This window comes from Argiope bruennichi, chromosome 2, assembly GCF_947563725.1.
Source record: "Argiope bruennichi chromosome 2, qqArgBrue1.1, whole genome shotgun sequence".
Taxonomy (NCBI): Eukaryota; Metazoa; Arthropoda; class Arachnida; order Araneae; family Araneidae; genus Argiope; species Argiope bruennichi.
The window spans coordinates 146327472-146354410 of NC_079152.1; the positions used below are offsets into that span (position 1 = coordinate 146327472).

Consider the following 26939-nt stretch of genomic DNA (forward strand, 5'->3'; position numbering starts at 1 on the left):
ATTAAGTTTTAAAAAATGTGTCTGTGAAATAATAATCTTATTTACAGTATTTTTTAAGTACTATTTGATGAAACAATGAAGTAAGTTTGAACTTCGTTTCTATACTGGTTTTTTTAGGAAACTGATTTAAGAACGAAATTAGAATCTTGCTTCAATTTATATTTATTAGAATTTCCTAAAAGTCACTTTCAGTTCTATTAATGTGATATGTATATTTCTTGATTTTTGTCATGTCTTATTTCTTTTATTAATATTTTGTTCTTTCTTAATAGGTTTTCTTTTACAATGAGGATAATAACTGTGTTGAATCTAAATGTTGTTTCCCTTTGTATGGATTTTCTGCAGAAAGTAAAACTACTCTTAAAGGTAATTTATTTAATTTAAAATAGAAAATATTAATTGTTTGTAATATGAACTTGTATTATCTTTTTTTATATAATTCTTTTATAATTCATTCTTTGCTCCTTGAATATGAAAGAAATTAATATTTTAACTCTGATAATTATGATTTCCCTATGTGACTGATTTCAGACAGCTGAAATTGTTTTATTTATCTTTAGTAATTACAACATAAAAACATTATATAATTGTTTTGAGCTAATGAAAGTTCTATAAATGCTATTCATGGGTTGATCTGTATTCTTTTAGTGTGTGCAAATTTGTATTATTCATAGGTTATATTGATTTAATTATTCAGAAAATAGTAATTTTTCTTATAATATTACTTTTGAAGGAGAACATAGCTATCACCATCTCTATTGATAATATTCAATTTGAATTTGTTTGATTGCTTTAAAAACATTTAATACTGTTTCTTTTTGTGATTACTTTATGCAATACTATTATTACTTATTAATTATAGCTAAATTTTATATTGGTATAAATTGATAACCAAGACAGGCATTGTGGAAGACATAAAAGTAATAAAGCAGTTTTATAAATGTGCATTAAAATTATCGTTGAGCATGAAAGGCATTAAAAATAATCTTTAAGATAAAGATAGTTACAATAATTAACAATATTTTTTTACTTATGGTGCCTAAAAGTACTATTCCTTTTGCATACATATTCTATTAATTAAAAAAAGACTGTAAAGTATTATTCTACTTATTAATGACTTCAAATTAAATATAAATAGTTAAATGACTTAGCTAAATTTTTTATACATATGTTATCTGTAATGAGTTATAAAATAATTAAAATGAATTTTTTTCTGAGAGTTAAAATTAATTATTGTTTAATTAATTATAACAAATGTGTTACATTCAAATTGTGATTCAATACTGTACCATAGATTAATACATTAAAGATGCATATTTGGGGGGGGGGGGGTAAGGGTTAAAATTCCATGAAATATTAAATATTTTTGTTATTGTGAAATGATGAAATCGCTTATTACTATTAAACTATGCAATTATTGAATTGACTTTTTTTTTAAGTCAAAAATGGATTGTGTTGAAGTTGAAATATAATTCCTATCACATACTAATACATATTTATAAAAAATCAGCATTCATTGTGAATAAGATTTACATTAACCCTTATTTTCATTTTGTATAGTATACCATACATACAACTTTGTAAAAATATACTACCACTATAAAATAATTTTTAACTTAGTTTTATTAAACGATTTTTATTACACGTTTTTTTAAATTTATTTTTTGTTGTTTTTTATAGTGCAAAAAAGCTATCTATATACATTTTTTTTTTTTTTTTTGCTTTTCTTCAGAAAAGCAATCTTGCCACGATAAGGGTTAAATGTCACTATTGTTTTATACTTACCTAAAATTGGATATGTTTAATCTCTAGGTTTTCATGGCTTAAGTATTGGTATTGTTATGATGTTTAGTGTTTCAGAAAGTTCAAACTGTACTATTTTTGATAACGATATGATTACTAATATGATAACGATACAATAACGATAACTGAACGATATGATTTGTCAATAAAACATACTTATTAATAAAGTAAATTAAAAAATATTAAAGTAGATGAATGAAATCCAAAAATAATACTTGTCTTCTGTGGTATGGAAATATTTTTAAACTTTCAATTTTATAAGTATTTTATAAAACCGAATTGTTACATTCAAAAAGGCAAATGTAGTTATGCTTCATATATTGGAGTCTCCTCCTATCATTATCATCATATCCAGGAGCAATTCTTTCATGAATATAGTAATGCTTATCTTTATCTTTAATGCTATTTGATTATCGGTAGTTTCTTTCAAACAGCAAACTTGTTTTAAATGTTATCAGTGAATTGAACTAGTTGAAATTTTAAGAAACGATTGACCCAAAACATTTATCTAGTCTTGAGCTAATATTATACATATGGAACAATTATATAGTTCTCTATGAGAATTATTTACCAAGTCTCTTTTATTTTGGTATTCTTGTAAGTTTTTTTTTATTTAATTAGGTTAGGATTTTGATTATTTGTATGAAATTTTTTGTCTTTGAGAAACTGAAAGCATGTTTTTTGCATTATCATATTTTAAGAAATTACTTTTCTTGCATTTGATATTATTTTAAAAGTCCTAGTGATTTTTTTTTTTTAATGCAGGATAAATATTTTTGTATTCTTTGTTCTATTTCTGTTCAAATAATAATTTTTCCTTTTTTAAAAAATTCTTATTATGTTAATAATGTATTTATACAAAATGTAATTTAATTAATTAATATTTGTGAGACCTCCATGCTCATTCATCTGTTGTAGAAAACTCTATAAGTTTATCTTTATAAATTTAGAATCATTTGTCATTCAGAAGTGCAAGTTCCATGCTTTTTTTGGCAAAGCATGCACCTTTAGGAACTCCAGTGTAGATTATTGACAAATGCTTAAGGTGTAAATCCTTTAGCAGTTACCCTATATTTTGTTTCTGTCTATATTTTTTGCACTGTTCCTTTTGAGTGGAAATCTGACTGTCAATCTGTTGCATTTGCACTTTTTGAAAACTTTTGGAAGTCCCCAAATTAGCTATTCTGTAATGACTCAATTTCGTTTTGTCTGTAGCTCTACATGCAATGTGAAATGGGTTATTTAATAGTTATTAAACTACAAAGGTACTTATTCTTTCATTCTTGCTTATATTTGGCTCCATTTATGGTGTTACTTAATGTTATTCAGAATTTTGAGAATTTCATTGTTTGTGTACTTCAGAAATTGTTGGTTTATTTTAACAACAAATGTCATATTGGTTATGATAAAAAGATGGTATTTTCTAAAAAAAATATTCTATTGTGCAATGTATATCCGTGTGGAATGCAGCTTGTTAGTTCTGTGTTTGCTTTTGTCGTTATGATTATATAATTTTTGAAATTAAATACTTTTAATGTTTGGGTTTTAATGCTGTTTTTTTATTTCAGCTTGCCATTTCATCGATTTTTTTCTCTCATATATCACTTTATCTTCTATCGCAAGATCTTTCTGTTTTAAATCCTAATGTTAACATTTAAGGAAATTATTGTTGGCAGTATCAAGAATAACTATAAAGATATTTATACCTTTAAATGTAGTACATGTTTTTTTTTAATTTATGCATGTTTTCATCAAATATAAGATATATTCTTTGAAATGAATGATTCTCAACTATTTTCAATTTTTTCCTTGGACCCAGCTGCTTATTGATGCATTTGGCCTTCAAAAATTATAGTTAAATTTTTCAATAGAATTAGTTCTTTATATCTATTACAAATAAATCTTTATTGCTATAGTAGCCATTAAGCCCTGAGTTTAGTATCAAAATTGTGTCCTTTTTTTTTTTTTTTTTTTTTTTTTTGTCTCGTATTACTTTTTTAGTTTATGAATTCATAAAATTTAGAATTAATTTTTTGTCTAAATAACTGACAGTATTTTAAAATTTTCAAGAAGTATGATGCAAGAAACCTTACATTTACTTGACTTATTAAGAAAATTTATTAATCAATTAAGAATTAATTAAAGCAATTTTCTGAATATAGAATTTTTTAATCTGTAAATCGGTATCTAAATTAATTTATTGATCAAAAGCCCGATATTTAAGCTACTTATATATTTATCACCTCTCAGTTGTAATGCTGCATTTCATAAATAATTATAATCAAAGAGAAAATACAAATTGATTGTAATATATAAAATCAAAATAGGATTTAATTTTAGAAGAATTCATTTGTACTATAATTTTTATTAATAATTTTCTTTTTTCTCTGAATCAGTAACTGCTTCTTTTTTTTTCTTTTTCTCTTGTTGTCTTGTCTTTGGAATTTTTATTTTTGGAAATTCTTCATATCAATAGCTGAATTTAGAAATTAGCATGTAGAAATGATTAGATGACACATTTGTTATTTGCTTTTGTTTAAAAAATTTTCATTCATCATGTTATCCATAATTATTTTTTTCTCACTTCCTTTACTGACACTGAACTGAAAGTCAATAAGTTGTATGAAACAACTTATTAAGAATTCATAAGTTGTATGAAACAACTTATGAATTCTTTTAGTATCTGTAGTGGAAACCTAAAATTTTGTAATTTGTGACACCAAAATGTACATCTGTTTTTGTTTGTAGTATTAAATATGTTGAATAATTGTAATATTCTAAAATTTGATGTTGGGTATTTTTTTAAATTGCTTTTTTAAAATTCTCAGCAGTAAGGATATCTAACATTATTAATTTTGAAAATAAAATGTATTTTTTCTCTAATAGATGAAATCTAAAAGTTACATGTCTATACTGTTACTTGAAAAATGACATATGAATTTGAGGAAAATGCCTTTATAATGTACAATAAATCCTCTAACTTTACTGATACAGATAATGGCTTCCTCACCTTGAAAGAAAGGTTAAAAAAAAACCAGTTTAATATTCCATACATGTAGTTGCCATAACATTGATTCCGTCATTGATATATTTGTCTATTTCAATAATTCAAAATTCATTTACAAAAAAAAAAAAAAAAATTGTTCAAGAAACATTTATTTAATAATGATAAACATTGTAGCTGTAGCCATTTTTTATTATCATATCTTCAAGAATTTATATAAAAAAAGATTAAATTTCATTCAGCATACGAATGAGTTAATATTTTTTTATCCGATTAGAGGAACTTATTATTGGCTAGTTCACTTACCTTTTATTAAAATATCCTTAACAAAGAAATAAAATAATTTAATTGAAAATTCAATGAACGTAACAACTGCATAGCCTATGAAACCGAAGGGTTTAGATTGCTGTAAAAGTTGATGGGTAAAGATATGAACATTCTGCATTTTTCATTAACCTTTAACTATATTTACCATCCTCCCCCCTCCAAAAAGAAAGTACTATCCTCATTTTTTGAATATATTATTGTATTGCTTTAATATTAGCAATTTGCTAGTAAATGGACAGTTATTTCAGACATTTAATATCTTATAGACAGTTATGATTAGATTGCTCTTTGGAAACTTGGCCTCGGTAAAATTGTATTTGAGTATGTTTGTCTTTATATTCTATTGAATCAAATATAGTACCTCATTCTTTTAAAATGGCATTTTGATTGCTTTGAAAACTTTTATCTACATTTTTATTTGCCTGTAAAATTCACTAAACATATTTATTTCTGCTGCAGGCCATAATAAATTACAAATTTTGAGGGAACCATGAAAGTCTCATGACCCTACAATGTCACTGTATCTGTTGGCATGAAAATCAGCATCACTATAACATTCCAGAATGTTGTTTTGTATTTTTTCATGAAATATTTATAGTGGACCCAAGTATGTACTGAATTCATTTCTTTGGTCCTTCATTCATTAAAGGTATTCTGCAAATGCTGAAAAAACATAACTATGATGTAAGCCAAATCTGGCCTGATGTTCATTTTTAAATGTATTGCACATCTCCTACTAATTTTACACATGGTAATTTTTCTTTGTTTTATTCATTTTCTTTATATTTTTGTGCAAAAGCTCCATTGATAATTGCATTAGAGGTTGCATCTGAACTTTCCAATTAAAATGTTCTTATTATTTTTTATTTAAGTTAATGTTTCCAACTTTATAATAGTTTGTTACAACACTTAGCAAATATGATAATTAGTTAATTATAATTTTTATTTTTATGCATAAAAGTGGATTGTCAAAAAAAATTTCGATTTGCTTGATGCATTTATTTCATCAACTACATTTGAATTCAGATTGTTTATTTTCTTTTTCAACAGCATAAGTATGGATAACCTTCTTTTGAAATTAAAATTGAAATATGTCATTAAAAAAAATCTTTTTCCATGAGAATTAATCCACTGAGATTCTTTTTAAATTCAAAAATTTTTTCTGTATCTTCATTATTTCTGAAATTGCTGCATGTAAAATTGAACTAATTTTCTATTCATGGCATATTATTTAGGTTACGCTTAAATGCATAATTCGGAATTTGATGCGTTAAATGTTGGTCTGTTTAATATTTTGAATGCTTTATTTTTAACTATGTCCAAAGAAAAATTGTTATGGCAATGACATCACTCTATACATTCTTTTCATTTTTTTTGTAGCTTGTATTGAAGTAATTTTTTTTTAATTATACTATAATATGGCACAAAATGTTTTTAAAAAACATTGTTTCACTTCAAATTAAATTTGTTTAACTCTTCTAATATTTAATAAAACTTTAAATTTCTTTAAAAATGACTTAATCAAACTGCATCATTATATCATCAGTTATATCTGGTAAAAAAAAGTAATGGTGGCATTATTTTTTCAATAAAATGATTTAAATTTTTTATATGCATAACTGCCAATTAAATTAACATTTCTCCTGTTCAGTGAAGATTTTTTTTAAATGTACTGTTTATATATTTATTCTACACTAAAATTCTCTAGCAGCTAATTTGTTTCATATCTATTACCGAAACGAAAATAATTATGAGCATTTATATTATGCTTATAGAAACTGATTCACAACTTCATTTAACAATAGATGTTGGTTCGGTTCGTAGTGAATATATTGACTTAGTTCAAATCCATCTTTCATTATGAATCGCCAGATGTTAATGATTTATCATCTTCCCACACCATTTCTTGAAAATTCTTTAAATTTGTGCGTATAGCTTTTCAAATCAAGTTTATCATTTTGAAAATTCTCCCTCTATTTTTTTTAAGTTCATTTTATCGGATATGTAATCCAACAACTTCTTGTTCTCCCAATGCACTTTTTACTTAGTATGTAAACTTCTGAATAGTCATTTATAATTTTTTCTAAACATATTGTTTTGTAAACCTTGTTTTGTGATTTTCATCTAATCGTCATTTGTTGGCTGAAAGTATGCTTTAATAATTGATACATTTATATTCATCAAAGCTTCTTGAATAACCCTTTTTTTTTCCCTCTAATTTTTTGAATTCTGTTTACAACACTTAAAATGTCATTTTGGAACCTTTAGAAGGCATTTTCCTTTCACTCATTTCTAATTCATATTCCATTGATTATTTCAGTTTGTATTCCTTATTTTTTGTTCTCTTGTATTGTTTATACATTTTCATTTGAATATCTTATAAAAATTTAGCACTTTTAAATTTGTCTTTCTCTTATCTTCCATATTCATCTTATGAGACTGAGCAATCAGAAATTGTAATTTTGATAGTCATAAATTTTTGCAATTCATATAGCCTTACCTTTAACAAGTTTTGTTCATCTTATTTAGTTTACAGTATTTCAACTGATGTTAGATTGTTTATTAAATTTTATCTTGGAAGGGCTTTGAATTGCCTTCTCTTTCTGAACTTATCTAAAGTTCATCCAAGTTAATTACCTCCATCTTCTTCTACTTAATTTCTTTCTCCTTTTTCATTATATTTTTTACTAATGTTTTTTTGATAGTGGTTTGTGAGATTACTGTCTTTAATGTGGGCATATATTTTATTAATTTTAAAATATTTGTATATTTTTTATTTATTGTATACATTATGCCAAATTAATTCTATCCTTTTTATTATTAAAATTTTATATTGTTTACCTTTTGGTATTTGAACAATAAATCCTAACCCATTGTTTTTCATTTTTAACTGAAGTTTGTGGCATGATTACTGGGACTGAAATTAATTTCTTCAGTCATAACTTTTGTTAAAAAGCATATATAGTATTTCAATATAAAGGAGTTGAATGCCTTAACCTACTCTTTTCTGATATCACAGAACTAATTGCAAGTTTTAAGAATGTGAAAAAGTGTAAGTTGGAAAGTGTTAACTAATATTTTTTAAATATTTAGCAACTTTCACCTTCTGTTTGCACTAAATATATAAAATTAAAATAAGCTATACATGTATTAATAGTGTTCTTTAATCTTTTTACTTTAATGAATATTTTTCATTGTTTATGGTACCGTCAATTGCTCCAAAATCATGTGTATTGAAATATAATTATTAATTATAATGAGATAATATTTTAGATGTAACTTTAATTATATGCCATCTGTTTGTGTTTTCATATTGGCAATTTTTACCTTTTTATGGCATTGTGGATTTGGGAAAAGGATAGATGTTATTAATGCACAACTCCCTCAGTCCCCTGTTTTATAAAGTTAATCTGTAACTATATTGGTAATTTATATTTATTTAATTGTTATTTAATTTAACATTAATTTAGTATAAGTTTACTGAAAATGACAAAGAAAAATTTTAGATAATGTCATTGAAATATCAAATATATGGAACAGATATTGTTAGTTACAAATTTTTTAATGCCAAAAAAAACTTTATTTTAAATTTGTTTACAAAATGCAAATGCAGTTGAAATCATTTGAGAATGGGAAAGAGGTGAAGGCTGAAACTTGTTTTATTTATACTGGGTTTACTAGTGATTTATTATTTTATGTAGTGCTTCTTGTCAATAATTTGCATTGAAATTGACGTAACTGTGAGTTTAAATTGAGAGTCTAATTTAAAATATGAATAAAAGTGCAAATCTAATAACATTCTAATTTGAAATGGCAGTAATAAATAAACTCACTTTTTATAACAGTGAGTTAATATTATTCAAATAGTTTTGCAACTTTATTGTGCAGACATTATTTATAACTTTTCCTCGTTGTTTGTCAATTGACATATATCCAGTTTTTTATTAAAATGTAGTTTACATATATTTTCTGCATTATCAAGTTGTAATATATAAATGCATGCTATTTTTTTTTTCCTTTTCTATTTCTTAGATGTAAGTCCATAATGGATTTTATTTTTCTGACACTGTAAGCATTGTGGATTTCATTTCTTTGAATATTAAATGTTCCTTCCGAAGCTAAAAATTTTGTAATTACTTTTGATATTTATCTGTAGGAAAAATTTTCTAATGTTAATTATTTGAAAGGGCTTGGACTTAATTACTGAAAAGTTAAAAATTGTACCTTTTTCTGCTATTGTTTTTATGTTTTTCAACGGGGGGGGGGGGAATGTGAGGATTTTGTGTAATTGGCATTTCTCATCACTTGACTCATTACTACATCTTCCCCAAAATACCAACTTGCCTTTATTTTCAGTAACTTGATTGTTGTTTACTGACGTTGATTTAATAAATTTTTATACAGAATTTTGATCCATAAGATAAAAAATATAATAACTCCTTTATCAGGTCATTTTTTGCTCTGCCATGCATATTATCAATTGTTGATGGCTGTAGAGATGTAATCAAAAGAGAAATGTTTTTAAGAGATATTCTGAATTGTTATCAGAACAATGTAGATTAAAGCTTCATAGTATTATCTCCAGAACCAACCATCTTCTGCCATAGGGGCTGAAGTGAATGAAAAAAAAGCTCTTTGTGGGTTTTAAAATATTTGTTTATGAATAAAATTAATCAAAACTGCAAAATTTTAATTTGTTGAAAGTTGTGTCTATTTTGATGTGGTACTTTCATGATGAATGACTTTTATAGTGCAGAAGTATAACTTTCGCAGTACTTGTGGTCCATAGCATTACAATTTCGAAATTTAAAAAATGTAACACTTTCTGCCTTTATGCATGCTTCTAAATTATTTTTGTATTATATTGTCCTTAAAACTTTTCTCACTGTGGATTATAATTCACCACAATCATTCTGAAATGGTTGAGGGAATTGTCGTATAAGGTTTTCAGTTATCGCCGAAACGAATCAGTTAGATAGTTACTGACCATATGCCAAGGTTTTACGACTCCATGTTTGCCGCATCCTCTCGCAATAGCATTATCTTTTTCGAAGTAGAATTCAGATTGCAGGGTCAATGAAAGCACACTCTAGCGACGTGAATTCCTTGTTCTATACATTTGTGTTTTAAATAAAATGATAAAAGGAGTAGAGGGGAGGAGACAAGTCGCAGGTTACCATTTTTTGTTGGACATAGGGCTCCTCAGGTTGCAGAAGCGGGTGCAATGCATCTGCTAGTCGCTCTAGATGGACGGCCCTGATTGTTCTTCTGAGTGTAGAGAATTGAATCTTTTCACTCCTGCCTCAATGAGGAGAAGGGTGAAATCCTCTTGTTTTCCGCACTCAATAATGTGATGTTGGTGGAATATGAAATGTAATCTGTCTTTCCGCTTATAACTTTTTGCTTTGGAATTAATGTGTTTTTATTTATACAATGAAAGTATAGTTTTATCAACGCATTTTTAAATTTATAATTTCTTTCCGAAAATATTAATCATCTGACTGCGTCATTTTCTTAAATAACTTTTTAGATTCCATGTTTGCAAATGTTGAAATATTTTTCAAGCAAAGTGAACTGATACTGTATGTTATACGATAATAATATTGATTTAATAAAAATCTATGATCGTAAAAATAAATAGCAAAATTGCGAAAAATAGGAGATGCAATAGAAAATGGACTGATTGCCAATTCACTGAAATCGCGTGATAACGCAGCTGGAGGTTTAATATCTGATACAGTGAAGATGACCGGCTTTTATGGAACACCATTTCACTGAAAATAAAACTGTCTGGAGTGTTTACTGGGCAGTTTTTTTTTTTTTTTTTTTTTGTATACTTAGGGGGAAAACTCAAATTTTTTTTTATAAAACCAGAACCTGAATTTCCGTTTTTTAGCTATTTACGTTTTTGAGATGTAGTATTTTCATGTGCAATTATGAATAAATATATTTATGAATTTCTCCCGAAATTGAATTTTAGGTTAAGAGTTCGTACTATATTTCATCCTCTACCTCCTTCTTTTTTTTATGTGAAATACTATTTGATTTCGAATTTTTGGCCATTAAAATATTTTCTTTTCGTCCGCGAGAAAATCAATTAATTTTAGTCTCATCACTCACTTTGTCATTTCATTCCATGGAAATCGAATTAATTTTTTATGTGGTTTAACGAATTGGCCGAATGTAGTTTTAGTTTATGACAATTAAGATTAATATAATTCTAAGTGAACTAAATTTATTTGCATCGAAATTGCAAGGTTTAATTTAGCTTTTTTATGCATACAAAAATTTCTGTTTATTTTCAGAGCTGAAATGATTTTTGGTGAGTTGAAATGGGCATAATTTGCAAAAGGGGCTGCTGATTCTTCATATATAAAATCAAGGTATAATCCTATTTATAAGTCAACGAGTTTTCATATTTCTTATTTTCTTCTCCGTTTATAGCCTGCATCGTTTATATTCTACAAATCAACCTTACATTTTTTTTACGGTTTATTTATTCGTTGTCAATTACTAAGTTTCTATGGGAAATAACTGTGTCCTTCCTATCTCACCTCCTCCCTCTATTTTCCCCTCCTCGGCAAACCAATGCATCTGGAAGGACATGCATTTTGCACAGGAGCTCCTGAATTATGCTAATTCTGTTACTTTCATTATGTTCATTAACTTAATGTTCCAGCAAAAAGTGTTTAGATTTAGGTTATTGTAGACTTCTAGGAGATAGTTAGAATCCATTGCCATCTTGCAAAAGATGAAGAAAAGTATCAAATTCCGCGCATTTGTTTCTTTGCATTTGTAAATTCATTCCCCTGCAGGGTGTTAAAATGATCTGCCGCCTTCTTTGTAAGTTGCTTTTTTGTTTTAAGTTTAAATTAGTATTAGATACACAAATGCGATGCTTCAGCTATAAAAGTTACGTAGTTACATCGGATTCATCTGATCCGCATAAAGAATAATGACTGATTTATCTGTTTATGAACACCTTTTCAAACTTTTCGCGGGCGGGAGAAATGTTTTATGATGAGTGAATGCATCATCCACTGTATTTCATTACTCCTTTCCCCCAAAGTCCTTGAACGGAAGGGATTGCATTTCATAATATCGTATGCTAGCTTCATAAAAGGGAGGGAGGGGGACTGAGTTATGGATATGATCTTTTGGTTATTTATGACTCTCTGTTTTCGCAAACATTCAGAAATCCGTTGGTGATTTTTTTATGTTATATTTTGTTCATATTTATGTAACCAATGTATTTTGAATATTTGTTTCATCTTCAAATTTACTGGTAAATATTTTGTACAACTGCAGAAAGTAGCCATTGCGCATGTGTGTCCAAAAACAATTTTCGCGCGAATTTCATATTCTCTTCTGATTCTGTCTTGTCAGTAAAGTGTGTGGTGGCTATAATAGCTGTGTGTGTTCCGTGAGATGTTCTGTTATCCTTGCGAATCCTTGAAAATGTTACTATTCTGTTAAATTTATTCGTTAATTTAGAATGGTTATGCGTTAATATTATTAATTCGTTCGTAATTATTATTAATCGTTAAAATAATTAATTAGTTGATTCGTTAATATTATTAATATCTCTTATGTAGTTGGTATATCTGTACGCCATTATTTAATTTTTTTTTTTGAGGCTCTCCTACCCTTTATTTTATTTTTAATTTTCTATTTTTTTTTATTTTTTTTTCGTTTAATTAGTGAAATTCTCATTGCATCCATGTTGTCTTTTATGTGCTTTAAGAAGAAACCTGTCCTCTTCTCTTTTTTATTATATAATATTTGTTTTTTCTTTCTTTCCTGTCCAAGAGTGGAACAAGCGGCATTGACTTGCTTTTTGGAAGTCTCTAGCATAGCATTCCGGCTCCCTATTTCTCTGTTTTGTTTCTTGGCTTAGGCTTTATTCTCCTCTCCTAGTTCTTTTAACTCTTCCTGAATTTCTTTTTCACGTTATAGACATTTATTTGCAGGTTATGATAGTTTAAAATTGAAGTTAAAACGTTTTCCTTTCGCACTTATTCTCATAGAAAGAACCTGTCCTCTTCTCTTTTATTATATATTGTTCTTTTCGTTCTTTCCTGTCCAAGAGTGGAACAAGCGGCATTGGTTTGCTTTTCGCAGCCTCTAGCATAGCATTCCGGCTCCCTATTTCTCTGTTTTGTTTCTTGGCTTAGGCTTTATTCTCCTCTCCTGTTTCTTTTAATTCTCCCTTGAATTTTCTTTCAATATTGTATTTGTTAGCGTATATGGTTGTGAAAAAAAATTTAGTATATTTAATGTTTATAACAGTGTGTAATATCGTGACTGAAAAATTTTTCGCATTAAAAGCTTTCTGTAGGATTTCGTTTAGATTAACTGGTAAGTATTGTTCTTCATTTTTTTAAACTGTAATTAAATTTTTTTATATCTTTTAGAACATATGAATTGTACAAATTTTAACCTTTTTCGTCTGTGGTGTTAAGTCGTTTCATTATTTACTTATTTTTTAAAACATTTTACATTTTTAGTCAATTTTTTTATTAATTGGAATATGTGTGATACCTCAAATTTGCTATTTATGATTCTTGAGTGTGCTTGATAAATTTGTTCGGGTTAAAAAAACGGATGGGTCCTTCATTTTATTTGGAATATGTTTAGAGGCCATCTGAACTGTTATAGATATTTTTATCTGAATGATAGGAGAAATTTAATCTTGGTTATTTATTTGCATTTTCCCACTTTTTTATTTTTTTGCATTCTTAGTTTGTGTCAGTTGTCTCTCTTTTTTCTGTGTTAGTGTATTTTGAAATTTGAAAATATTCGGGGTTTTTTGTTGTTGTTGAATGAGCTTAGAATATGAAGCAGTTGGTTTCTATATATATTTTCTGCAAATTTTAACATTTACGAACTGAAATCGTTTGTAAAATATTTTCTAAATGTCGTTTTTTTTTTTTTTAAATTCAATTTATTATATTTGTATCTTTATACATAAATATTAGATTGCCTAAATGCTTTTCTGTTTATTCAGTGCATTTTTATGCAGTTCTGAAATTTCATAATATTATAATGCAGTCTGTTTTGCTGTACCTTTTGAATTTTGTATTAAATTTGAGTAAGTCTTACTCTAATGATATTTAATAGTTTTCTTCAACATTTGTTGTTATGTATTTTTTCATATGCAACAGCTTCCGTATTTGTCCCCGTAAAGTGTTTAGTAAGGTATTTATTTCTTGTTAAAAGTTTTCGTGCTAGTAATTACTGCAATACTGTTTTGCAAATTACATTATTATTGTTTTAATGAAGTATTAATTAGAAAAAATTATCATGTTTACCAACCTTTTTTTGTCTTCTGTCATGCCTTTAAATAGATTTTTCGGATTTTATCCTTAATAATTTATTCTATTGCTTGATTTTTCATCTTTTGATGCTTATATCAATTGAACATTTATCCAGAATCTTTATTTTGAATGTCTGCAAGAAAAAACTGAAATTAGTTTCCTTTCAGTGTTATTTTTATTGAAGCTCATTCTGGACAGAGTTCTAATCTTTTGAAATTACATATTTGGACTAGAGTGCTTTTGCTTTTTTCACTCCCAAATTTATATTGGCTGTATTATTTTGTTACCTTACTTATACAGCCCATTCATTATATCCTTGATTTTATTGATGCATATTTCGACTTTTTTTCTCATATCATCTGACTTTTATTATATCATGTGAATATCAACTGAGAGCTTCTTTGATTGTATATATAAATGTCCCTTGATCAATGATTTGTCTGTTTATCAGATTATTAATTGATTATTTTGTGTGTGTGTCTGAGTATTGAAGAAATTTATTTGAATGTGGTTTTCTCTTCCAATTCATAATTCCATAAATATTTGTAAGATATTAGAAACCTTTTATATTTTTTTCATGCTTTGGTTGATTATTTTATATAGTTATTGTTGACATCCCTGAAATTCGAATTCATTCTGAATTAATTTACAATGAATTGTGTTTTGTTTTCCCTTGATCTCTTTGTGAGTTTTATGGGATTGATTTTGAAAGTGTGAATTGTGTGTTTATGTGGATTATCGATTTTTCTGCTTCTTTTCTATAGAAGTTGATAAACTTTAATTAGACATTCATAACTTGTTTGCATCCATTTTATTAGAAATTTCTTTGAAATTCACATTTCCCTTTATTTCTTTATGAAATTTATGGGATTTTTTTTCTTTCGTTCTTTGATATATCTTAAAAATTGTAGTCCTGTTTCTTAGTACAGTCTTAGTATTTATACTTTTTTGAAATAAGCAATTGTCTGGTGATTATTATTAATATGCTTTTTTTTATTCATAAAGCATTGTTATTTTGTCTTTTTAATGCATATTTAAACCTCTTTCCTTTACAATTTTATTTAAATATGCATCTTTTAAATTTTTTATTAGTTTATATTAACATATTGAGTCTTGAAAGTTTCTCTTGTGTAGAATTCTCTTATTTCAATTGCTATGCATGATTTCTAATTGTTTGATTATTGACTATTAAGATTCCTGTGTTTTATTCCAAATCTTATCCTTCAGTATAACAAATTGCTAAACATTGAAGTTAAGTTTTGTTATTTTTGTTAATTTCATTTAAATTATTTGTACTATGCAAACCATTATTTCCTATAATTGGCATTTTTCACAGTTTAATTTTGTTTGTCGTATGCTTTTCAGTTTTGTTTCTTTGTTAGTTTATCAGTCATCTCACTGATATCAACTGAAAACATCTTTTAAGCTGTGTATGATATTCCTTTGCTCATGAATTTGCTGTAGATTTTTACTATCATTAGATTGAATCACTTATTAATAATTTGATTATTCAATAACCTAAAATGAATTTATTTAAATTCTAAACTAAATTTATAATAGGTTTCTTTATAATAAGTCATAATTTCCATGTTTATTTTTTCCAGCTTTTATTCTAATGTTTTGGAGACATTGTGTTTTTTAATTGAATATTGTAGAAATTTGTCTTGTTTCCCTTTATCTCCTTGTCAGATTTATGGGATTTACTTATAATTTAGCTAAGTTTGATTTATGGAGAATCTCCATTTACATGAATTTCTTTCAATAATAATTTGAACCTTAAATAAAGATAATTATCTCTTGATTCCATCTAGTGAATTGAAAACAATCATTGTCTTTTTTCAATTTTAATATATCAAAAGTTTTTAAGGTAAATTTTGTTTAAGATCAATTCCTTTATAAAGAGTGAAAGGCTTTATTTTCATATTTGAATTAACATTTTTTTATCTGAAATTCCGAGATTCATGGGACTTTCTTTTTTCAATGTGGAATCTTCTTTCATTCTTTGTCGAAACCCCCTTTCTTTGTACTCTATTGTGAACTGGAGCTGCAGTCTGCCAATATTAATGTGCTTTTTTTTTAATATGAAAAAGTTTTTTGTATGTCTGCTTTTATTTATTGTCTATTTGAAATGTAAAATAGTTGCTCTTTTTTTTATTTAAATCCAAATTCATTATTTTCCCTTTTTATTTATTTTTGACTTGTAATCTTTGAGATTTTGCTCATGTTTATGAAATTCATTCAGACATTCAAAATCTTTGCAATGAATATTGTCGTTTTATGAACCTTGTGTTTGTTATTCCAGTATTTCCTAGTTATCAGTGTCAGCAGTTTTTTGTTTCACGTTTGAAACCCTTCATTTTCCCCTTAATCTCTTGAGTGATTGAGGTTTATGGGAGTAATATTTAATTCTTTGTTTTTTCTTATATTTATAGATGATATGCTTTTGCATGTAATTTTTTTAATGCTGTGTATGTGGCGTTGTTCCTAAAGAAATTAGTCAGCCTATGCATTAGAATGACATGAGGCGTTTCAGCAAAACTGTGGATCTCTATAATTGGAGTAAAATTTTTTCATTTGTCATATCGATTTTTTTTTCCTTTGTATAATAATTCTAAAATACCATCCAAAGAATTTAGTATAAATTGATTCATTTTATAGTTTTATTAGTCTTTTGCTTTATTATAATCTTTTTTGCTGTAAGGCTATTTAATATTAGAATCTAGTTATATGTTGACTTCATACATTGACATTGTTATTTATTCTTCTGCAATTGCATTTTTTTAAAAATCTATGTTGTTTTGTCCTGAAATTTCACTATATAACCCAATCTGCTTTTGCTGTATCTTTTGATTTTTGTATTAAATTTGAGTGTATCTTACTCTAATGATACGTAATAGTTTTCTTTAGGCTTTGTTGTAATGTATTGTTCCATGCACAGCATCTTATTAATTTGTCTATTGGTAAGGTATTTTTTGCCTATTAAAGGTTTTCATGTTATTAATTAATTCAGTAACTGTTCAGTACTGTTTTGAAAATAGCATGCTTATTGATTTGGTAAAATATTAATTTAAAAAAAAAATAAGGAAATCTATTTACCATTTTTTTGTCTCCTGTCATTCCTTAAGATAGATTGATTGGTTTTATACTTAATAATGAATACAAAGATTTCATACTATTGCTGGAATTTTCATCTTTCTTGCGATGATGTTTATGTGAATTGATCATTGATGAAGAATCTTGGTTTTTAACTGTGTTAAAGAAAGAAATGACGTTAGTCTCCAGTCAGTGTTGTGTGATCTTGACATATTCGATGTGAATTGTTTTTCATATTTTTAAAAATTTCATTTTTTAATTGCTTCTCTTGATTAATTTTTTTTTTCATTGACTTGGATAGAGTTATAATTTTTTTAAAATAATGTATTTGAACTTTTTTCTTTTTTACACTCACAAGTTTATATGGGTTATATTGTTTTTTTTTTATCTTACTTCTATGGCCTATTCATTTTAACCCTGATTGTATTAATACATATATTGACTTTTCTCATATCATCTGACTTCGGCTTTTATCATTTCATGTGAATATCAATTGAGAACTTCTTTGATTGTATATATAAATGTCCCTTGATCAATGAATTGTCTGTTTTTATTATTATTATCAATTATATTAAATTTTGTATTACGAATATTGAATAACTTTAATTGAATGTGATTTTCTACTTAGCTTCCCTTTGGAATCAGAATTCCATAAATATTTAAACAATTTGAAAACCTTTTTACATATTTTGATTTATTAGTTAGTATAGTTAGTTACTCTTGATCCATTATTTGAAATTCATTCTGACTCAATTTACATTGAATTGTTTTTTGTTTTCCCTTAATCTCTGTGATTTATGGGATTGTTTTTGAATTTTGTGCTTATGTGGATTATCGATTTTTATGCTTGTTTTCAATAGAAATGGATAGACTTTCAAAAGGCAATCATAACTTGGTTTCATCCATGTAATTAAAATTTTAAATTAGAAATTGCATTGTAATTTGCATTATTTAATATTTTTCCCTTCATTTCTTAATGAAATTCATGGGATTTTTTTTTCGTTGTTTTCTTTTTTGATATTTACTAACAGTTTTAGTCTTGTTTTTTTAGTATTTTCTAAATTTTTATGCTTTTTTTAACTAAGATGTAGTCTGCCGATTATTATCATTATGCTTATTTTCATTCATTGAACATTACTATGCTGTATTTTTATACATATTTAAATTCCTTTGCTTGACTGGCCTTTTTTTTTTTTTTTTTTTTTTTTAATATGCATTTGTTATTTTGTGTGAGTGTTGAGTTACATATTGAATCTGGAAACTTTATGTTGTGTTTAATTATTTGATTTTAATTGCTGTGAATGATTTCTTATTGTTTGATTATTGACTTTTAAGTGTTTCTTATGTGTTTTTTTTTTCCCTTATATTTTCCTTAAGTCTAATAAATTGTCAAACATTGAAGTTTTGTTTAACTTTTTTTTAAATTTCATTTAACTTATTTTTAAGATGCAAACCATTATGTCCCATAATTGAAAATTTTCTCACTTTCATTTTGTACATCATATACTTTCCAATTTTTTCTTTCTTAATTTATCAGTCAACTCTCTGATATCAACTTGAAAATCCTGTTAAGCTGTGTTTGATGTTCCTTTGGTCATGAATTTGCTGTTGACTTTTATTATCATTAGAATCCTTCACTTAATAATAATTTGAATTTATTATAACCTAAAAGGAATGTATTTAAATTCTGACCTGAAAGTCATTGTTGACATGTTTGTTTCCCCCTCCCCCACCTTTCTTTATTTATAATGTTTTGAGGATATTATGTTGTATTTTCTAATTGAATATTGTTGAAATTTGTCTTTTTTTCCCTTTATCTCTTAGAGATTTATGGGATTTACCTATCTTTTATTTAATGAAGTGTGATTTATAGAGAAACTCCATTTGTATGAATATCTTTGAGCATTTATTTTGAGCCTTAATGAAGATAATATCTTGGTTCCATCTACTAATTGGGAAACATTCATTGGATATTTTAAACTTCAATATATTGATTGTATTTTTTTTAAACATTATTTCTTGTTTAAAAAGAATTTCTTTTTAAAGAATAAAAGGATTTATTTTCATATTTGAATGAACATTTTTTCTTATCTCAAATTCCAACATGCATGGGACTTACTTTTGTACTTTTATATGAAATCTTCAAATTCCAAGATTCTTTCTTTTTTATTCTATTGTGAATTGATCAATAGTTTAGCAATAATAGTATGCTTTGTTTAAATGTCTAAAATATAATTGTGGTTATCATCTGTGTGTGTTCATTTCATTGTCTAATTTAGAAATGTTTAATAGTTGCTCTTTTCTTTTTATTTAAATCTTAATCTATTTTCCTATTTTGTATTCAGTTTTGACTTGCAATTTTTGATTTGTTTTTTCTTATTAATAGACATATGAAATGGAAGTAATGAATATTGTTTTTTTTGTTAACCTTCTCTTTGATATCACATTAATTCCAAGTAATCAGTGTCAGCAGTCATGTTTCATTTTTGAAATCTTTCATTTTCCCCTTAATATCTGTGTGAGGTTTTTGGGAGTGATGTGCAATTCCTGTTGAATTGTTCTATTTAAGGTGATATCCTTTTGCATGTTATGTTTTGAATTACGTTTAGGTGGCTTTGTTCCTAAAGGAATTTATATATCTGTGCATTGTATAGATGTGAGACATTTTGGCAGAAATGTTTATTTATTTATTTTTGGAGTAAATCATTCTAATAATATCTAATTTTTTTCTTTAGGCTTTGTTTTAATGTATTGCTCCATGCATAACAACTTATTTGTCCTTTGTGACTGTTTAGTTAGGTATTTTTTGTCTCTTAAAGGTTTTAATGTTATTAATTAATTTTTTAACTGTAAAGTACTGTTTTACAAATTGCTTGGTTATTGTTTTGGTGAAGTAGTAATATAGAAAATATAATTACCAGCTTTATCTCCTTTTTTTTCCCTGTAATTCCTTTAAATAGATTTATTGGATTTTATCCTTAGTATTGAATACAAAAATTTCATGCTATTGCTGGATTTGTCATCTTTCTTGTGATGATGCTTATTTTAATTGAACATTGATCAAAGAATCTGCTGATTTTAAATGTATGAATGAAAAAAAAAATGACATTATTCTCCTGTCAGTGTTGTTATCTTCGCATATTTGATGTGAATTTTTTTTTTTTTTTTTTTTTTTTTTTTTTTTTCATATTTTGAAGAATTTCTGCTCTTGAAATTGATTTCTTTTGTTGTGTGACTTGGATAGAGTTCTAATCTTTTTAATTAATGTATTTGAACTTAAATTTTTTTGGGTTTTTTTTACACTTATGAGTTTATATTTGTTATATTATTTTTGGTATCTTACTTCTATGGTCATTTCATTATAACCATGATTTTGTTTATGCATATATTGACTTTTATTATGTGAGCAGAATATCATTTGAGAACTTTTTTGAGTGTGTATATGAATGTCCCTTGATCATTGATTTGTCTGTTTTTCTGATTATCAATTGGATTAAAATTGTTTTTTTAATTATTATTATTATTTATTTTGAATAACCTTCAATCAATGTGGTTTTCCACTTAGCCCACTTTGGAATCAGAATTGCATAAATTTTTAAACAATATGAAACCTTTTTTCATATTTTTATTTATTAGTTAGTTTAGTTACTGTTAATATATTCTCTGAAATTCAAATTTATTCTGAATCAGTTTACATTGAATTGTTTTTTGTTTTCCCTTCATCTCTGTGATTTATGGGATTGATTTTCAAAGTGTGAATAATGTGTTTATGGATTATGTTTATTATTGATTTTTCTGCTAATTTTCTGTATAAGTTGATGAACTTTAATAAGGCATTAATAACTTGCTTGCATCCATCTAATTAGAAATTACTTTAAAATTCACATTTCCCTTTATTTCTTTATGAAATTTATGGGATTTTTTTTTCTTTGGGACTTTTATATATCCTAAAACTTGTTGTCCTGCTACTTGGTATTGTCTAAGCATTTATGCTTTTTTGAAATAATCATTAGTGATCTGGTGATTATTATTAATATGCTTATTTTTATTCATAAAGCATGTTTTCCAGGCTTTTACATTTTTAAACCTCTTTGCTTTACTTTTTTTTCTTTTAATTTGTATTCATTCTTTTTTTTATGTTGATTATTCCATATTGACACACTGAATCTTGAAATTTTCCCTTATGTTTAAATCTTTGTTTTAATTGCTACACATGATTTCTAATTGTTTGATTTTAAGTTCAAGTAACTTACTTTTTATTACCTTAATTGGAAATTTTCTCAGTTTCATTTTGTATATTAAATGCTTTTCAGTTCTTTCATTGTTAGTATATCAGTCATCTCACTGATATCAACTGAAAAAATTTTTTAAGCTATGTTTGTTATTGCTTTGTCATATATTTCCTTTTGATTTTTCTATCATTATATTGTTTCACCTTATAATTATTTAAATATTGCTGAACCTTAAAGGAATGTTTTTTAATTCTGAATTGAATTTATAAAAAGTTTATTAAAATAAGTCATTTTTGACATGTTTTTCCCCCTTTTGTAATTTTTATAGTTATGGGGACATTGATTTTTATATTTGAATATTTTTAAAATGGATGTTTCTTATTTTCCCTTTATCTCTTTGTGAGGTTTATGGGATTTACTTATAATTACTTTAACTTAAGTGTGATTTATGGAGAAGCTCCATTTATATCAATTTCTTTCAACAATAATTTTGAACCTTAATAAAGATAATTCTATCTTGGTTCTATCTAGTGAATAGAAAACATTGATTATGTATTTGAAAATTTAAAATATGGAATGTTTTGAGGATTTTTTCTTTTTTAAAAATAATTTCCTCTTAAAAAATGAAAGGGTTTATTTTCATATTTGAATGGACATAGTTTCTCTTAAATTCTGAGATCAATGGTACTTTTCTTTTTCTTTTTATTCTATTCTGAATTGAGCATTAGTCTGCCAATATTAATATTCTTATTTTAAATGCAAAAAACATAATTGTTGTTTGCACATTTGTGCTTTTATTTTGTTGTCTTTTATAAATATAAAATTGTTGCTATTTTCTTTTTATTTAAATCTAAATTTATTATTTTCCCATTTAATATTTATTTTTGACTTGCAATTTTTCATAGTTTTTATAATTTTAGTCAGAATCATTCAGATATTGGAAATCTAAGAAATGAATCTGATTGTTTTGTTAACCTTCTCTTTGATATCACATTAATTCTTAGTAATTTGTGTCAGCAATTATTTTTCATTTTGCTGCATTTTCTTTTAATCTCCGAGTGAGGTTTATGGGAGTGATATGCATTTCCCTCTGAATTGCTATATTTATAGATGTTGTCATTTTATATGAATGTTTTGAATTCTGTGTTTGTGGCTTTGTACCGAATGGAATTTTTAAGCTTATGCATTGAATAGACTTTAGATAGATAGATTGACATGAATTGTTTATTTTTCTATATTTTTTGTAACAATTTTTCTTTTGTCATATAGATAATTTTTCCTCCATATAGTAATTCTGAAATACTCTTCTGCATCAAAGTATTTTAGTTTAAAGTTATACATTTTACAGTTTTATTTGTTATATTTGTCTGCCATTATTGTATTTTTATATATTTATTTTTTTCTTCTTCTTCTTCTTTAAAGTTGTTTGATTTCAGAATATAAATATATATTGTTTACGTGTATTGACATTTTTATTTGTTCTTCTGCAATATTTTTTTCCCCTTTTTCCAGAGTTGATTGTATTGTTAAAATGTGTAATAAGCATTTAATGGCTTAATTTTGAGAAGCAAAATTTTCTTTTTACACCTGTTATGCAATTATGTTGTTCTGCTTTCGATTATTTTTTATTTTTTTGAAATTTGAAATTTTTAAGTATGAAAACCAAGCATTATGTGCTCTGATTTTTTTCTGTTTTAGAAAGTTTTTAAAAGATTTAATATCTGTAAAATGTGATGACCTTATTAATGAAAAGGATATAGTTCATGTGTCTGTCTTTTTATATGGCAATTTCTTTGCGTTATTTGCCTTTGAAAGTACCTTTTTAATATGATGTAAACGAATTCTTATAAAAATAGTTTGGAATAACATTCCTGTAGTTTGATTTTTATCTTTACTGTGATGTATTTTGTTTCTGTCTTTTACATTGGTGGGCAGTACATTATATAATTATTCTGTTTTTATGTTATTGATGATAGTTTATTTTATTACGTGAATGTTTTTTTATACAGTGATCTGTGTCCTTACTGCCCATCTCCTTTCAAGCTGTTCTGTGGTTGTTTTATTTAAAGTTCTCTTTATTTCTGAAATCTTTTTTGATTGTAATTTTTTATAATGTTGAATTTTAAATTAAAAAATAGTTTAGTCATTATAATAATTGGATTTATTTCCTGTTTCTCTTTTTTTTTAATTGCTCTTTATATTATATCATTTTCTTCTTTAATCCCATTAATTCAATTTTATTATAATTGTTGTTATATCTATCTTCATAACATTTAATTGTATTCATTCTTATTTATTTTTCAGGTTTGAAGTTAACTTCAAGTGGAAATAAAGTTTAAATAAATTTTTGTTTCTTTTTAAAAAGAATGATTTTCTTCATTTTTTGCAGAATTTATTTTGTTTTATTTCAAATTTGAGCCAATGTCTTGTATTTTATTTAGTTAAATAAAGATTATTTTCAAAATTAAACACTTTAATTATATGGATTTGTAAGATTGATTAAATGAAATTGAAATATACAGGAAATTTTTTACAGTATAAGAACAGGAGATTATAATTGAATTTTAAACGTATGAAGAAACCTGAATTTTTAAAGTAAAATTTCATTTAAAAGAAATGTCTTATTTAATTGTGAAAAATGAAATATTACAAAAAGATATATATGTGTGTTATATTTTACTTTATATTATATATACACTTAGCTGTCATGACATCAAGGTAAGTGTTTGTATATCCAGTTATAATTGTTGCTTGTAATCTGTTTATAATTTTCTCCCTTCTGTTCTCTTTATTTTCATATATTAATGATGTTATACTATTAGTGAATTAAGAAGAGAGGAATTATATATGCAAAAAAAAAAAAGAAATTGTTTTATATTCCCCCCCCCCCCCTCCTCATCTGTTCTCTCAATTTCTTTTTTTGAACCTATTATATGAAACTTTATTTATTTATTTATTTTTTTGAAAAATTTGATTTAGTTATTTAATCTTATAATTTATTGCATTTGAAGCATATGTGCTTTTAGTGTTTGGAGAAGTTTGATTTTCACTATTGCTGTCACTTTTGTTAGAATGTTTTTCACTTATTTCTATGATTCCTTTTGATTTTTAAATATGAAATTTTGGAGTTTTTAGTCAGCATTTATAAATATTCATTTAAAGTTTATTCTTCTAAATAGAAATTTTTATTTTTCTGTAATGATTTTATTTTTGTTTTGTTGAAAAATATAGTTTATTATGAAATTAGCACTTTTGCTCCTTTTTTATCCATGGAAACTATAATTTTTCTATTATTATAAAAATACTTACAAAGTATTTTTTAACATTGGTGCTTATAATGCTTGCATTATGATTTTGGGAAATGTTGTTTGAAACAGTGTTTAGTCTTGTGAGACTATGTTGTTATTTTTCAAAAGCATTGAGAGAAATGTTTATTGAACAATCATTACATTTAGTTTTACGACTCTCCTTTGAGAATTTCTGTTTGGTTTTTTAAAGGTGTTTGTGTGGTTGAATATGAGAGAAATTCATCAAGTTTTTCTGGTTTAAGATCTTTTGTCTTTTATTTGATTGCTATAAGCTGTTATTCCTTTGTTGCCTTTTTTTTCTTTTATTTTTTAAGTGTAATGTTATCCTTGATAAATTTTTTTTCATGTACATGTTTGGGCAATCATTCCTATGCATTAATTATTAAATTTAATTTTGTAGTTGAATTTCTATAGGTATTTGACTCATCAAACATTAATATTTATTGATTAAAGAGCAATTTTAATTGATAGTTTCTTTTTTGTTTTTTCATAACACACAGAACTGTTTTACTGTCATAGTGAATGATTCATTTTCTCTTGAATATAAATCCTGGTTATGCATGAGAAATTTAAAATCTGTAGAAAAGTTTTAAGGTCAGTTAGTGAAATGAATTAATGATGTTTTAAATCTTATTAATCTTCTTTAAGAAACACATTGCAGTTATTTCAGATTTTTTTTTATTTTATAATATTTGAGTCAACTTTTAATAATTAATTAGATAGCTTTGCAAGCATGTTTTTTTTTTTTTTTTTTTTTTCTTTCTTTCTTAGCGATATATTTTTGTAAGTAAATGTCCATAAATTATGTTTGACAGGTAAGTCATTTATTTTTGAAAAAGTGATAAACTATTTGCATAATTTATTTTTTAACTGCTCCATTCTTTATGTTGAAATGATAATCTGTTTTTACCATTCTTTACAGAAATTTAATCTAATCAACTTATAGCAGATTGGAACTTTCATTGTTAAGTTTGTAGTTATTTAGCTTACTTATCTTAATTATTTTTTTTTTTTTTTTGATTCAAATGAAAAATCATTTTTATTTCTTGACAGCATTTTAGTTTTTCATATAAAATTAGTTATTGTAAATAATTTTTATATCCACATAATTTTTAAACAAATTTTGAAAACGTGCTTTTATTTTATGTGAATATATTTTTCTTTAAATTATTTATGGTGTGTATCAGAATTGCACATATTTTTGTTCATAAGTAGTGTTAAAACAGGTTATCATTTCTATTTTGGAGTATATTTTTTTGTATGTGAATTTGGACTGCAAGGTACGTGGATTTTTTTTTTTATTTGTTCTACTAACAGCCAGTAGAATACAGCCTTTTGAATTGTCCATAATTTATTTCCTTAATGGTTTTTTTAAATGTATAAAACATTCCTTATTATGGAATTAATGAATATTTAATTTACATATGCTTGAAGGAAAGAGGCTGTATTCGGGCCTATGAACAAGAAGCTGTTTGCATTAAATCTAATTTATGGCAAACTTTTATGGTTCTTAGAATAGTATTTGTTTCGTATGAATTCTCATTAGATGGGTTCGAAATGGAATAATGCAGACAGCTTTTTGGGCCCGGCAAAGAAGTTGTGGTTAGAGCAAATAGGCACGGGTAGTCTTTGTTGCACGCTGTTTGCTCTAACCCCATCTTCCTGAAAGAGAGATCTGAGGGAGGACCGTACTCCCGCCGGTCTTTCTTTTTGCCGGGGAAAACTTGCGTCTGCGCGCGGCGGCTTTCCCCACTAAAACTTTTTCCCCCTCTCTTCCGCCCGGAGGGCGGAAAATTTTCACTTTTTTCTCTCGATTTTTCTTCTCTTTTTTTTTTCGCCCCTTTTTTTCCTTCTC

At 25.9% G+C, this 26939-nt stretch overlaps 1 long non-coding RNA gene across 4 annotated transcripts in view; it reads left to right on the top strand.

Moving 5' to 3' along the window:
* The window catches only part of LOC129960399 (uncharacterized), a 47738-nt gene extending 23519 nt beyond the window's left edge, over nt 1-24219 (top strand). For 2 of the 4 annotated variants that reach the window (XR_008783586.1, XR_008783589.1), the window contains exons 6-7: nt 273-366; nt 24081-24219. This is a non-coding gene — a long non-coding RNA (uncharacterized LOC129960399). Of the gene's footprint in view, nt 1-272; nt 367-11439; nt 11493-24080 lie in introns of those variants that run through there. The other 2 variants (XR_008783590.1, XR_008783587.1) reach the window with 2 other exon arrangements.
* Nucleotides 24220-26939: the final 2720 nt, after the last annotated feature.